Source organism: Hypanus sabinus, chromosome 6 (genome assembly GCF_030144855.1).
Source record: "Hypanus sabinus isolate sHypSab1 chromosome 6, sHypSab1.hap1, whole genome shotgun sequence".
Classification (NCBI taxonomy): domain Eukaryota; kingdom Metazoa; phylum Chordata; class Chondrichthyes; order Myliobatiformes; family Dasyatidae; genus Hypanus; species Hypanus sabinus.
In genome coordinates this window covers 32,358,603-32,372,927 of record NC_082711.1, presented here as the reverse complement: position 1 = coordinate 32,372,927, position 14,325 = coordinate 32,358,603, and the positions used below count along the sequence as shown (strand labels likewise).

Here is a 14,325-nt window from a genome sequence, read left to right as displayed (position 1 = left end):
GTGATAAATTTGTGGAATTTGTTGCCATGAGCAGCTGTGGAGACGAAGTCATTTAAGGCAGAGATAGATACGTTCTTGATTAGCCAGGGCATCAAAGGGTATGGGGAGAAGGCAGGGGAGTAGAAGAATTGGATCAGCCCAAGAATGGTGGAGCAGATTCAATGGGCCCAATGGCCTACTTCTGCTCCTATAACTTATGGTGCTATAGTCTACCAGGTCATGATGCAACTAGTCAATATATTCTCCACCACACATCTGTAAAAGTTTGTTAAAGTTTTAAATGTCATCCCAAATTTCTCAGGAAGTAGAGGTACTGCTGTGCTTTCTTTGTAATTGCACTTACATGCTGAACCCAGGACAGATCCTCTGAAATGATAACACCGAGGAACTTCTGACCCTCTCCACCTCTGATGTCCCGAAGAGGGCTGGCTCATGGACCTCAGGTTTCCTCCTCCTGAATGGACTTCTCATTTGGCTGGAAAGGCCTTTTCCACGCTGTATTTCTAAATAAATACTAAATATATAAATTCACCCTGACAAAACATAACTTCATTCCTGTGTTTGGCATTTTCTCAGAAGATGATATTGTAAAATTTTGCTCTTATAAAAAGGATATGTCTTACTCTGAATAGAAAGATGAGTAAAGTGGTGGAATAGAATTTTCTTAGATTAATAGCTGTCTCAGAACAGAATGACAAAGTAATGAAATTGTGCTACTTAAGATTTTTATTGTCAGGAACATGTGACATTGAGACCTTCATGCTTTACGAAGTCACAAGTAGGGTTTGTTTCTCTTCAGGAGTAGAAAGCCCACATCTTGCAGCTGCTGCTGCTCCTGTGACATGTCAACACTGGGGTGCCACAGTCGAACAGCAGTTGTGTGATGCTATTACAGCTTAGGGCATTAGAGTTTGGAGTTCAATCCCAGCATCCTCCCTAAAGAGTCTGTACATCTTCCCCATGGAATGCATAGGTTTACTCCGCATGCTCTGACGTCCTCCCACAGTCCAAAGAAGTACCGGATAAGCTAATTGGTCATTGTAAATTGTCCCGTGATTAGGTTAGGGTCAAATCGGGTTTGCTGGGTGGTGCGGCTCAAAGGTTCGGAAGGGCCTACTCCATGCTGTATCTCCAAACAAAAATAAAAGTTAAAGCTCACAAGGGTGCTGACCCACTGGAAGGAGCTCAGTACTTCTAAAGAGATCTCTCCAGGAGATAAGAGGGAATGGATATTGAGATGGAATGGTGGAGTGTGGAGACAGTGGAACAAACTATTGAGGAAAGTAATGTTTCTTGTGTCTTTATTGAGTTCACAGATCAACAAGTCTGCAAGTGAAATTTACCAGCTCACAGAAGCCTTGACATTACAAAAATCCAACAGCAATCATTCACAGAAATGTCAGGGAAGGATTAATTTGACATAAATCTGATATCCTTTGTGTGGTGGACGGTATATTAACTCACACGCATTTCACTAGAAAGCCTATTGGCACCCAGACCACTTCCATCCACTTTACCATGGTTCGAACCTCTTCACAGAGGCTGCTTCGCCCCTCTCCTCAGTCAACCTGAGCAGGACCCTTCACACGACAAAGAGGAGTGAGAGCGAGTGTGGACTGGCATGACTACTCAACGAAAGCTGTCTCCACCAAGGGAAAGAATACTTATAATATAGGCCTGCACTGAATAAATTCTATCAATTTAAACAATAGCTGAAAATGAATTTTAGATCATTGGAGATATGGTTTTTCATTCTAACAAATGTGCAAGTGTGTACACACTCACACTAACTCACTCCTGTACCAATGCCCATGCAGAGGTCATAATTCAAATGTCTTTCACCTCCATTTGGACAAAGCCAATGAAGAACAGGAAGAGGGCTTTGCTTATTGCACTATCAACAGGAGACTGTCTTGTAGCTTCTGAGCAGTAGAGTCAGCAAACCCCACACCTCCTCTCCAGTAAGAGGTTTGCCGGGTGTCCTTACCTACAAAGTACTATTGTGATTACTGCATCTCCTTTTATTTAGTCAGGAGTAAAGACCTTGATTACAATCTGTGCTGTTACAATCTGTGCACAGATTACAATCTGTGCACGGCAGCTATGGATGTGGATCTTGGGATCCAAGTCCATAGATCCCTCAAAGTTGCTACGCAAGTTGGTAGGGTTGTTATGAAGGTATGTGGTGTGTTGGCCTTTATTAGTCAGGGGATTGAGTTCAAGAACCATGAAGTAATATTGCAGCTCTATAAAAGCCTGGTTAGACCACATTTGGAATATTGTGTTCAGTTCCATTCTTCTCAACATAGGAAAGGTGTGGAAGCTTTAGAGAGGATACAGAGGAGATTTGCCAGGATGTTGCCTGCGTTAGAGAGCATGTCTTCTGAGATTAGGTTATGCATGCTCAGGCAATTCTCTCTGGAGCAAAGGAAGAAGAGAGGTGACTTGGTAGATGTATCGAAAATGATAAAAGACATGTATCAGGTGGATAACCAGAGACTTTTTCCCAAGACAGAAATAGCTAATCTAATGTCAGGCTGAGACCCTTCATCAGGACTGGAAAGGAAGGGGGAAGAAGCCAGAATAAGAAGATGGGGGAGAGGAAGGAGTACAAGCAGACAGCTGATAGAGAAAGCCAGGTAAGAGGGAAGGTAGATGGAAGCAGGGTGGGGGTGAAGTGAGAAGATGGGAGGTGATAGGAGGAAACGATAAAAGACTGAAAAAAGAAGGAATTTTATAGGAGAGGAGAGTGGACCATGGAGAAAGAGAAGGAGGAGGGGCCCTAGAGGAAGGTGATAGGCAGGTGAGGAGAAGAGAAGTTAAGAGGATAGCCAGAATGGGGAATGGAAAAAGAGAGGAGAAGGAGAGAGAAATTGCTGTAAACTGGAGAAATCAATCTTGAAGCTATCAGGTTGGAGGCTACTCAAATGGAATATGAGATGATGCTCCTCAATATGGGAATGCCATGGACCAGCATGTTTGATTGGGAGCTGGAGCTGGGGAGTGGAACTATGAATCCCCTCTATAGATGCTGCCTGTCCTGTTGAGTTCCCCAGCATTTTGTGTGTGTTATCCTAACCCTATTTGCCTGCATTTCTAAACCTTCTCTCTCCACATACCTGCATAATTGTCTTTAAAACATTGTAGTTAGACTCTCCTCTATGTCTTCCTCTAGCTGCTCTTTCCATTTACCCACCAACATCTGTGTGGAAAAACCTGCCCGTCTTTTAAAACCAGTGCCCTTTTGGTTAGGTTCCACCACCCTTAGTAGATTCACCCTATCTACACCCCTCACGATTCTATAAAGCTCTATAAGATCACTCTTCACTATCCTACACACTTGAGGGGAGAAGGCCCACATTCAGCCTCTCCTTATAACTCAAGCACTTCAGTTGCAGGGTTATTTATTGTATTCATGCTATAAATATTCTGAGCATGCAAGTACTTGTAAAGTGACCCCTCATTTAGGGAAAATAACATGCTTCGCTTTGCAGAGATAAGTGATCCTAATGTGGCGGCTGCAAGCATTATTACAGATGGTACCGTGCCTCCCTAGAAAGATTGCTTATGCAGCACTGCTCATGGTCTCACTGTTGAGGCACCTGTTCTAATGTAATACTGGGAAAAATCTTCATCTTCATCTGTGGATGTTGGAGGGCATTTGAGAAACTGTAGTGTGTTCTTAAATTGACTTTCACATTCTGAATGGACAATGTGTGTGGCCCTCTGAATAAATTCAAAGTAGCCTAATGAACCCTTAATTTTATCGTGTTTATTGCATGTTATAAATTCCCCCCCCCCCCGCAAAACTCAAATTGACATTGGAGGGAGGAGCAGGCCTTTGAAAACTTGTGGCATCATTGGGTCATAGAGTTATACAGCATGGGAACTGGCCTTTTAGTCCAACTGGTCCATGCTGACCAAAACGCTCCCTGCAAGCTAATCCCATCCTTCAGCTATTAGCTATTGGCCCCTAACATTCTAAACCTTCCCAATCCAAGTACCTGTACAGTAGTGTTTTAAAAGGTAATTAGTTAGTGTTATGCTTTGTAACTCCAAAACATAAAGATAACTAGAATGCAGTCTGGAATGCGAGTCTAACTTTGATTTTTCTTTATGTACTTATGACATGACGGTGTAATAACATATGCTATTTATGTACGCTTATGTATAACCCACAATGCATTATATATTCAACAAAGAATGCTTGATCAAAAATACATTTACAATATTACTCAAATATAACTGAAATATTAAATACACCACAGTTAAGTGGATGATTTGCCCATAAATGGGTCCAGCTTCATGGCTGGGTAGTTTCCATTTAAGCTGTTTTGGCTTTCAATGGTTGTGTAAGCTATTTCTGCAAGTTTGCAGGTTTGTGTACTGATATGGGACCATGAGGAGGTAGTTTATGATATAGAATAAGGCCTTCAGAATATACGTAGGAAATATTCCTGCACCCAGAGGACTGGAGAAATTTAGAACTAATTTCAATGAACAGCAGTTGATAGTGGGACAATTGTTTTTTAGATTTGAGATTGAAAGATTCTTGTTAACCAAAAACAGAAAGGAATTTCAGTAGAACATATACAGTTAGGTTACTGATTAGAATTGCGAGCTGATTTGAAGAATAGCCTACTCCTGTTTCTATAGATGCATGGTATGTGGCCCTACAAATATCAATGATATAACTATCACATTGGATGATAGTTAAGATACAAATATTGGCAGGATGCAAGGTAGAATTCTTCCTGCTCTTTTAAAATCCCTAAAGCGTTCTTCTTGGGCATTTTGCCAGGATCAAGAATGGGTTACATCCACTGTGGGTTATGAGGCCAATAAGGGAGCCACAGACTCTTCCACGGTGGAGGTGTGAGGTCCCCGACAGGATAGACAAGTGGGTCGTGCACTTCCTTCATTCAGCTCTGCAGGACGTCTGAGAGATCCTGATGCTTAGCCTTGAGATCATGTTGCTCCTTCATTTTAAGTGGCAATGGTCAAGAGATTCACAGGAGTTAGTTGGGACAAGAACCATCAATGTCTCTGAAGCAGACCATTCAGTCCATTGTGCCTGTGCTGTGCAATTGTCTATGTACATCTCATCCAAGAAAACAGCATGCACAGGCCAGGCTGTGTTACTTCTCCAAGGGACATCAATGAACCAATTGTAATCTTAGCAACACTCACACAGCGTTTTAGTCATTTTTAATGATGACACATTTTTTTTTATTTCCAGGCTGCACATTCTCCTGCCAACAGATGACCCAGTTTATATTGATGACTTTATCAACATCTAAATTTGTCAGTCAGAATTCATCACTTAGGATAAATGGCACAGCAGAACTAAATAATTTTATCAGCTATTGCACGAAGCACCACAGCACTGATTTCTGGTCTGATCACAGCCCATTGTCAACAACGTGTCATAATGTTAAAAAAGACAAATGCCATCAATACAAAGTAATTTGACTTTTCTAATGCCACTGATTCTTTGAAAGGAAGATTTTTATCGGTATAATAACACAATAATTGCAGCTACCTAACTGCAGTCTTTCTATGAGAATTGAATCAAATTAAACTCTATTTTTATCAGAACCGTTTTAGTGAATCTGGACAGTTTCCTGCAATTAGCATAAATTAATCTGGGCAAGACAATCTTCCAGCTACTTATGTCTGTTAACTAGACTTCAATGAGTAATGATTTACAGTCAATTAATAACACATTATATCACCTTTACTATTAAATAGCAGAAGATAGTTCTGTTTTTTTGTAACATATTTCTGCAAAATTATCATGGCCATAACTGTAACATCAAAGTTTCTTTATAATAAAAAAACACAAAACCGAGGGCACATTTCTCAATGTGGCTCCTATACACTGTAGAAGCATCGAGAAACTAAATAATGCATCCAAGTACAAGCATTACATCTGAAGAGCCCTTGGTGTTTTATAAAGACATGGTGCATGTTTTGATGGAGGCCATGGTCCTTTCCATGGAATTGATCAATTTTAATACTCCATATTTTCCCCTGGCTCCAATAAATTGATGGATGAAGTACATTATATTCATTCTATCTTTTCATACTTCAGTAATATTTATCCATTAACCCATTGAGTATCTTTGCCTGTCTGCTTCGATTCTGGAGATGTAATCCAGTTTGGTCTTTCTGCCAAACTAATGGTTCCATATATGGCCCTTCCATATTTCTAAGTGTGAGGGGACTAGTTTGTAGGGCATATAAATGTCCTATTTGCCAGCTGTAGTTATTTGATATAACTTCAAAACAATAGGCTTTCTGCTGTGGTAAGGAGAACAATATTTCTCTTTGAATGTTGACAGCAGAAGAAAGGAGGGCTTGCTTCTCCCGTGGCCTTCAGCAACTGAGCTGTACTTCTACACAAATGATTTCAAGGATTTGAATTAGTTCGCTGGTTCCTATACCCAATAAAATGACCACTGAATTTATGTTCATGTTCTTCTGCTGCTGTAGCCCATCCATCTCAAGTTTCGATGTATGTGTTCTGAGATGCTCTTCTGCACAGCACTGTTGTAAAGCATGGTTATTTGATTTCTGTTGCTTTCCAGTCAATTTGAACCAGACTTGGCCATTCTGCTCTGACCTCTCTTGCTAACAAGACATTTTTACCCAAATAACTGGCACTCATATATTGTTTTTTTTTTGTACAATTCTCTGCAAACTCTATAGATTGTTGCGTGTGAAAATCGCAGGTGATCAGCAGTTTCTGAGATACACAAACCATCCATTCAGACACCAATAATCATTCCACAGTCAAAATCACTTAGATCACATTTCTTCCCCTTTCTGATGTTTGGTCTGAACAACATATGAACCACTTGGCCATGTCTGCTTGCATTAATGCATTGTGTTGCTGCCACATGATTAACTGATTAGATACTTGCATTAACAAATAGGTGTACCCAGTGGCTGAAACTAAGGCATGCATGTAATGGTGGCAATCAAAAATTAATCTCTCCTTTGGGTCATTGACAGTCTATGCAACTCGCAGTTTCTAAAATGTTCAAAAATTCAGCTAAAATATGTTAATTATTACCATATAACCATATAACAATCACAGCACGGAAACAGGCCATCTTGGCCCTCCTAGTCCGTGCTGAACCCTTAATCTCACCTAGTCCCACCTACCCGCACTCAGCCCATAACCCTCCACTCCTTTCCTGTCCATATACCTATCCAATTTTACCTTAAATGACACAACTGAACTGGCCTCTACTACTTCTACAGGAAGCTCATTCCACACAGCTATCACTCTTTGAGTAAAGAAATACCCCCTCGTGTTTCCCTTAAACTTCTGCCCCCTAACTCTCAAATCATGTCCTCTAGTTTGAATCTCCCCTGCTCTCAATGGAAACAGCCTGTTCACATCAACTCTATCTATCCCTCTCAAAATTTTAAATACCTCGATCAAATCCCCCCTCAACCTTCTACGCTCCAATGAATAGAGACCTAACTTGTTCAACCTTTCTCTGTAACTTAATTGCTGAAACCCAGGTAACATCCTAGTAAATCGTCTCTGCACTCTCTCTAATTTATTGATATCTTTCCTATAATTCGGTGACCAGAACTGCAAACAATATTCCAAATTTGGCCTTACCAATGCCTTGTACAACTTTAGCATTACATCCCAACTTCTGTACTCAATGCTTTGATTTATAAAGGCCAGCGTTCCAAAAGCCCTCTTCACCACCCTATCTACATGAGACTCCACTTTCAGGGAACTATACACTGTTATTCCTAGATCTCTCTGTTCCTCTGCATTCCTCAATGCCCTACCATTTACTCTGTATGTTCTATTTGGATTATTCCTGCCAAAATGTAGAACCTCACACTTCTCAGCATTAAGCTCCATCTGCCAACGTTCAGCCCAATCTTCTAACCGGCATAAATCTCCCTGCAAGCTTTGAAAATCCACCTCATTATCCACAACACCTCCTACCTTAGTATCATCGGCATACTTACTAATCCAATTTACCACCCCATCATCCAGATAATTTATGTATATTACAAACAACATTGGGCCCAAAACAGATCCCTGAGGCACCCCGCTAGTCACCGGCCTCCATCCCGATAAACAATTATCCACTACTACTCTCTGGCATCTCCCATCTAGCCACTGTTGAATCCATTTTATTACTCCAGCATTAATACCTAACGACTGAACCTTCTTAACTAACCTTCCATATGGAACTTTGTCAAAGGCTTTGCTGAAGTCCATATAGACTACATCCACTGCCTTACCCTCGTCAACATTCCTCGTAACTTCTTCAAAAAATTCAATAAGGTTTGTCAAACATGACCTTCCACGCACAAATCCATGCTGGCTACTTCTAATCAGATCCCATCTATCCAGATAATTATAAATACTATCTCTAAGAATACTTTCCATTAATTTACCCACCACTGATGTCAAACTGACAGGTCTATAATTGCTAGGCTTCCTTCTAGAACCCTTTTTAAACAATGGAACCACATGAGCAATACGCCAATCCTCTGGCACAATCCCCGTTTCTAATGACATATTAAAGATCTCCGTCAGAGCTCCTGCTATTTCTACACAAACTTCCCTCAAGGTCCTGGGGTATATTCTGTCAGGACCCGGAGATTTAACCACTTTTAAATTTCTTAAAAGCGCCAGTACCTCCACCTCTTTAATTGTCATAGGTTCCATAACTTCCTTACTTGTTTCCCACACCTTAGACAATTCAATATCCTTCTCCTTAGTGAATACCGAAGAGAAGAAATCATTCAAAATCTCTCCCATCTCCTTCGGTTCCACACATAGCTGACCACTCTGATTCTCTAAGGGGCCAATTTTATCCCTCACTATCCTCTTGCTTTTAATATAACTGTAGAAACCTTTCGGATTTACTTTCACCTTATTTGCCAAACCAACCTCGTATCTTCTTTTAGCTTTTCTAATCTCTTTCTTAAGATTCCTTTTACATTCTTTATATTCCTCGAGCAATTCCTTTACTCCATGCTGCCTATATCTATTGTAGACATCCCTCTTTTTCTGAACCAAATTTCTAATATCCCTTGAAAACCATGGTGCTCTCAAACCTTTAACCTTTCCTTTCACCCTAACAGGAACATAAAGATTCTGTACCCTCATAATTTCACCCTTAAATGACCTCCATTTCTCTATTACATCCTTCCCATAAAACAACTTGACCCAATCCACTCTCTCTAAATCCCTTCGCATCCCCTCAAAGTTAGCCTTTCTCCAATCAAAAATCTCAACTCTAGGTCCAGTCCTGTCCTTCTCCATAATTATATTGAAGCTAATGCTATTGTGATCACTGGACCCGAAGTGCTCCCCAACACATACATCTGTCAGCTGACCTATCGCATTCCCTAACAGGAGATCCAACACTGCCCCATCTCTAGTCGGTACTTCTATGTATTGTTGCAAAAAACTATCCTGCACACATTTCACAAACTCTAAACCATCCAGCCCTTTTACAGAATGAGCTTCCCAGTCTACGTGTGGAAAATTAAAATCTCCCACAATCACCACCTTGTGTTTACTACAAATATCTGCTATCTCCTTACACATTTGCTCTTCCAACTCACGCGCTCCATTAGGTGGCCTATAATACACTCCTATCAGTGTTACTGCACCTTTCCCATTCTTCAATTCCACCCAAATGGCCTCCCTAGAGGAGCTCTCTAATCTATCCTTCCAAAGCACCGCCATAAGATTTTCTCGGACAAGCAATGCAACACCTCCTCCTCTGGCCCCTCCTACTCTATCACACCTGAAGCAACTAAATCCAGGAATATTTAGTTGCCAAACACACCCTTCCTGCAACCATGTTTCACTAATAGCTACAACATCATAATTCCAGGTATCAATCCACGCTTTAAGCTCATCCACCTTTCTTACAATGCTCCTAGCATTAAAATAGATACATTTAAGATACTCTCCATCTCCTCCTCTCTTTCCATCCCTAACAATGCATTCAAATTTATTATCCTTTTCTTTCTTCTCCCCTACATCTTCGGGCTGAGCGCATCCCTTCTCCATCACCTGCCTTTCCTCCCTCACACACTGTCTATTTACTTGCTCCACTGGTGAACTAACCTCCTCTCCCATAGTCTCCTCAAATAGTCTCCCGCCCCCCCATCTTACTAGTTTAAAGTCCGCCCTGTAGCCCTAGCAAACCTCCCCGCTAGGATATTGGTCCCCCCATGATTCAAGTGTAACCCGTCCTTCTTGAACAGGTCACTCCTGCCCCAGAAGAGGTCCCAATGATCCAGAAACTTGAATCCCTGCCCCCTGCTCCAATCCCACAGCCACGCATTCATCCTCCACCTAATTCTATTCCTACTCTCACTGTCGCGTGGCACAGGCAGTAATCCCAAGATTACTACCTTTGCGTCCTTCTTCTTAACTGCCTTCCTAACTCCCTATACTCCCGTTTCAGGACCTCTTCCCCTTTCCTTCCTATGTCATTGGTACCTACATGTACCACGACCTCTGGCTCTTCACCCTCCCACTTCAGGATATCTTGGACGCGATCAGAAACGTCCCGAACCCTGGCACCAGGGAGGCAAATTACCATCCGGGACTCCCGGTCACCTCCACAGAAACGCCTGTCTGAGCCCCTGACTATTGAGTCCCCTATTACTATGGACCTCTTTCTTCTAACCCTACCCTTCTGAGCTACAGGGCCGTCCTCTGTGCCGGAGGCTCGGCCACTGTCACTCCCACCAGGTAGGCTGTCCCCCCCAACAGTACTCAAACATGAGTACTTATTGTCAAGGGGTACAGCCACTGGGGTACTCTCTAGTACCTGCTCTTCCCCTTCCTGACTGTAACCCACCTATCTGCCTCCCGTGGTCCCGGAGTGACCACCTGCTTGTAACTCCTCTCTATCACCTCCTCACTCTCCCTGACCAGGCGAAGGTCATTGAGCTGCAGCTCCAGTTCCCTAACTCGGTCCCTCAGGAGCTGTAGTTCGGCGCACCTGGCGCAGATGTGGACGTCTGGGAGGCTCGGAGACTCCAGGATCTCCCACATCCGACACCGAGAACAACAAGCTGTCCTCACACTCATACCTCCCAAATAACTGAAAATACAAGAACTAAAAGATAAGCCTACTGTGCCCTCTTCCGCCTGAGCCCAAGCCCTACACTCTGCGCCCGGCTCACTCCGCTGCCCGCAAACGAAGCTGCCCGCTTCTTAAGGCGGCGTTCTTTATATATCTTCCCTCCTTCCCGGGCCTCCTTCACGCGCCTGAGCAGTCCCGCCTCTCAGAACTCCGATCTGAGAAGCAATTGGACAATTTGAAAATGGCCGCCGCCGCACTTCCTCTCAAGCCTCGCTGTCCTCTTCCAAAAGAGAACTACTTCACTCAGTATCTCCTTTTGATGAAAAAGCCTACTTTTATGAAAAAGCCTATTTTTATTTTTGATGAAGAAAGGTATCTTTTGCTATGTGAAACTTTCATTGTTGCTTGTGGCATTTGCAGTTTGTGGAAGGAGAATCAGGCAAACAATACCTTTTCATAGCTCTCACTTTCCGCTGATAATCAATGGAACATAAGGAAGTCAACATTTTAAAATTTCTTAAAAAGGCTTAATTTTTGAATAAATTTTGTCATAGTGAGTAGGTTTAGCACTCTGAAAGTGATGTTGTATCAGGACAATTAATGCCCTCCTTCATATGCGTTTTGGGTTGAGGCTTACTTGTGGGGTGGTACCTCACAACCAGAACATGACTGCATCAGAAAACGTTAATTCTCTCAACTTTGGACCCGATAAATTTCTCGGCCCAAATCATAGGCTGTTTATTCTTCACAATAGGTACTGCCTGACTTGCTGAGTTCCTTGAGTATTATTGTGTGTGTTACTCAAGATTTTCAGCATCTGCAGAATCTCTTGTGGTTAGTGTCTCCATTTTTTAGAGTCTGGAAAATGAGAGGTTACTTCATTGTAACATAATTCACTGAGGACTCAATAAGGTATAGAGAGATTATTTTCCCCGGCTGAGTCTAGAAATAGTATTCACAGTCTCAATAAAAAGAATTAGTACTGGAAATAGGAGAAATCTGTTCAATGAAAGGGTAATGAACCTTCAAAATTCTTGACCTCAAGAGTGCTTGGATCTAACTTATGTAATTCAAAACAGATCAAACCAGTGACAGCCACTGAAAGAAGAAATGCATTGATGGATACAATTCTAATCCAGGCAAACTGAATTAATATAGACAGTCAAAAGGTCAACGTGGTGGTGGTGGTCCATGTTGTACAGTCACGTACAACACCTTCATTCTAAAAGTGTTTTGGATAATAAAATACTCAAGCAATAATTAGATAAGGCAAAAAATTAATGTTGAAATGGAAGCTAATGCATAATATTTTTGAATGGCAGAGCAGACCCAAGGATTTTCTCTCAGTCATTGGTCTTACTCTAACTTTTTAAGCTCCTTTTCCACAGTCTCCCTTTTTCACCTCATGCCCCCCTCCCATCTGCCTCTTTTAATCCTCTCTCCTCTTATCCAACCAATTCTCTTGTCTCTCTGTCTTTCTCTCTCTCTCTCCCTCTCCTTCTCTGTATCTACCTCTCTCTTTCTCTATCTTTATCTCTTTCCCTATCTCTCTATCTCATGCTGTCTCTTCTAAGTCACTGCCCATCTTAGATTCCCTCTCTAAGTCCTGGCCCTCTGCCTCGCTTTCCCGATATTACTGCTCAGGGCGTCAAAATTCAGAGTTCAATCCTGGCATCCTCTGTAAGGAGTTTGTACATTTTTCTTATGACTGTGTGGATTTATTCCACCAATAGTCCAAAGGCATACTGGTCATTAGGATAGTTGGTTATTGGAAATAGTCCCGTGAATACTAGGGTTAAATTCAAAGTTGCTGAGCAGTGTGGCTCAAAGGACTGGAAGAGCCAGTTTCACACTCCATCTCTAAGTAAGTAACCTTTCTCTGCCTCTGTGGTGTCCAATATATATTGGGAGGTTTGGTTTCTTTCACTTTAGATTCATTCCTGTTTCTATATATTTGCCATTTGAACCAGCCAAATAGAGAACTGCTTGTGCACAATACAGCAACTCTTGAGTTTGACCAAAGGTGAGCATTTTCACAGATCCTATGTCAATACTATCATCCAGACCAAGAAACCAAAAGCAGTCATCTTCCACATGCACCATTCAGTGTCGAAAGCCAATGTTAGATTGCTTCTCAGCCTGTCATTGTTGCTTGACCCATTTGTCTGGTGGCTTTGTTGATGAATATACAAACCCCATTTCCAGAAAAGTTGGAATATTTTCCAAAATGCAATAAAAATCAAAATCTGTGATGTGTTAATTCACGTGAACCTTTATCTTACTGACAAAAGTACAAAGAAAAGATTTTCTATAGTTTTACTGACCAACTTAATTGCATAGACGTACCGCGATGAATAAAATTGCTGACTTGGCTGAGCACAACAAAGATGATTCTATAAAGTCAGGAAACGTTCAGAATGCTTCAAATCCTCTAGACCAAGTGCTGTTTAGTACTTCCCCAATTAAAAAATCTAAATATACATGGCAGAAAGGATCTGAAAAAAAAAACAGTCACTGAAGGTGAATGAGCAGGTGCAGCAGGCAGTGAAGAAGGCTAATGGAATGTTGGCCTTTATTACAAAGGGAATTGAGTACAAGAGCAAGGAAATCCTTTTGCATTTGTACAGGTCCCTGGTGAGACCACACCTGGAGTATTGTGTACAGTTTTGGTCTCCAGGGTTAAGGAAGGACATCCTGGCTATAGAGGAAGTGCAATGTAGACTCACAAGGTTAATTCCTGGGATGTCCGGACTGTCTTATGCAGAGAGGTTAGAGAGACTGGGCTTGTACACGCTGGAATTAAGGAGATTGAGAGGGGATCTGATTGCAGCATATAAGATTATTAAGGGATTGGACAAGATAGAGGCAGGAAATATGTTCCAGATGCTGGGAGAGTCCAGTACCAGAGGGCATAGTTTGAGAATAAGGGGTAGGTCATTTAGGACAGAGTTAAGGAAAAACTTCTTTTCCCAGAGAGTTGTGGGGGTGTGGAATGCACTGCCTCGGAAGACGGTGGAGGCCAATTCTCTGGATGCTTTCAAGATGGAGCTAGATAGGTATCTTATGGATAGGGGAATTAAGGGATATGGGGACAAGGCAGGAACCGGGTATTGATAGTGGATAATCAGCTATGATCTCAAAATGGCAGTGCAGGCTCGAAGGGCCGAATGGTCTACTTCTGCGCCTATTGTCTATTGTCTATTTTGTAAATATACACAAATTTAGA

General features: G+C 41.8%; 1 protein-coding gene across 2 annotated transcripts in view; it reads left to right on the top strand.

Annotated features, from left to right (window-relative positions):
- Positions 1–14,325, top strand: part of adarb2 (adenosine deaminase RNA specific B2 (inactive)) — a 794,386-nt gene that overhangs the window by 196,375 nt on the left and 583,686 nt on the right. The gene's annotated exons all lie outside the window — the stretch shown is intronic.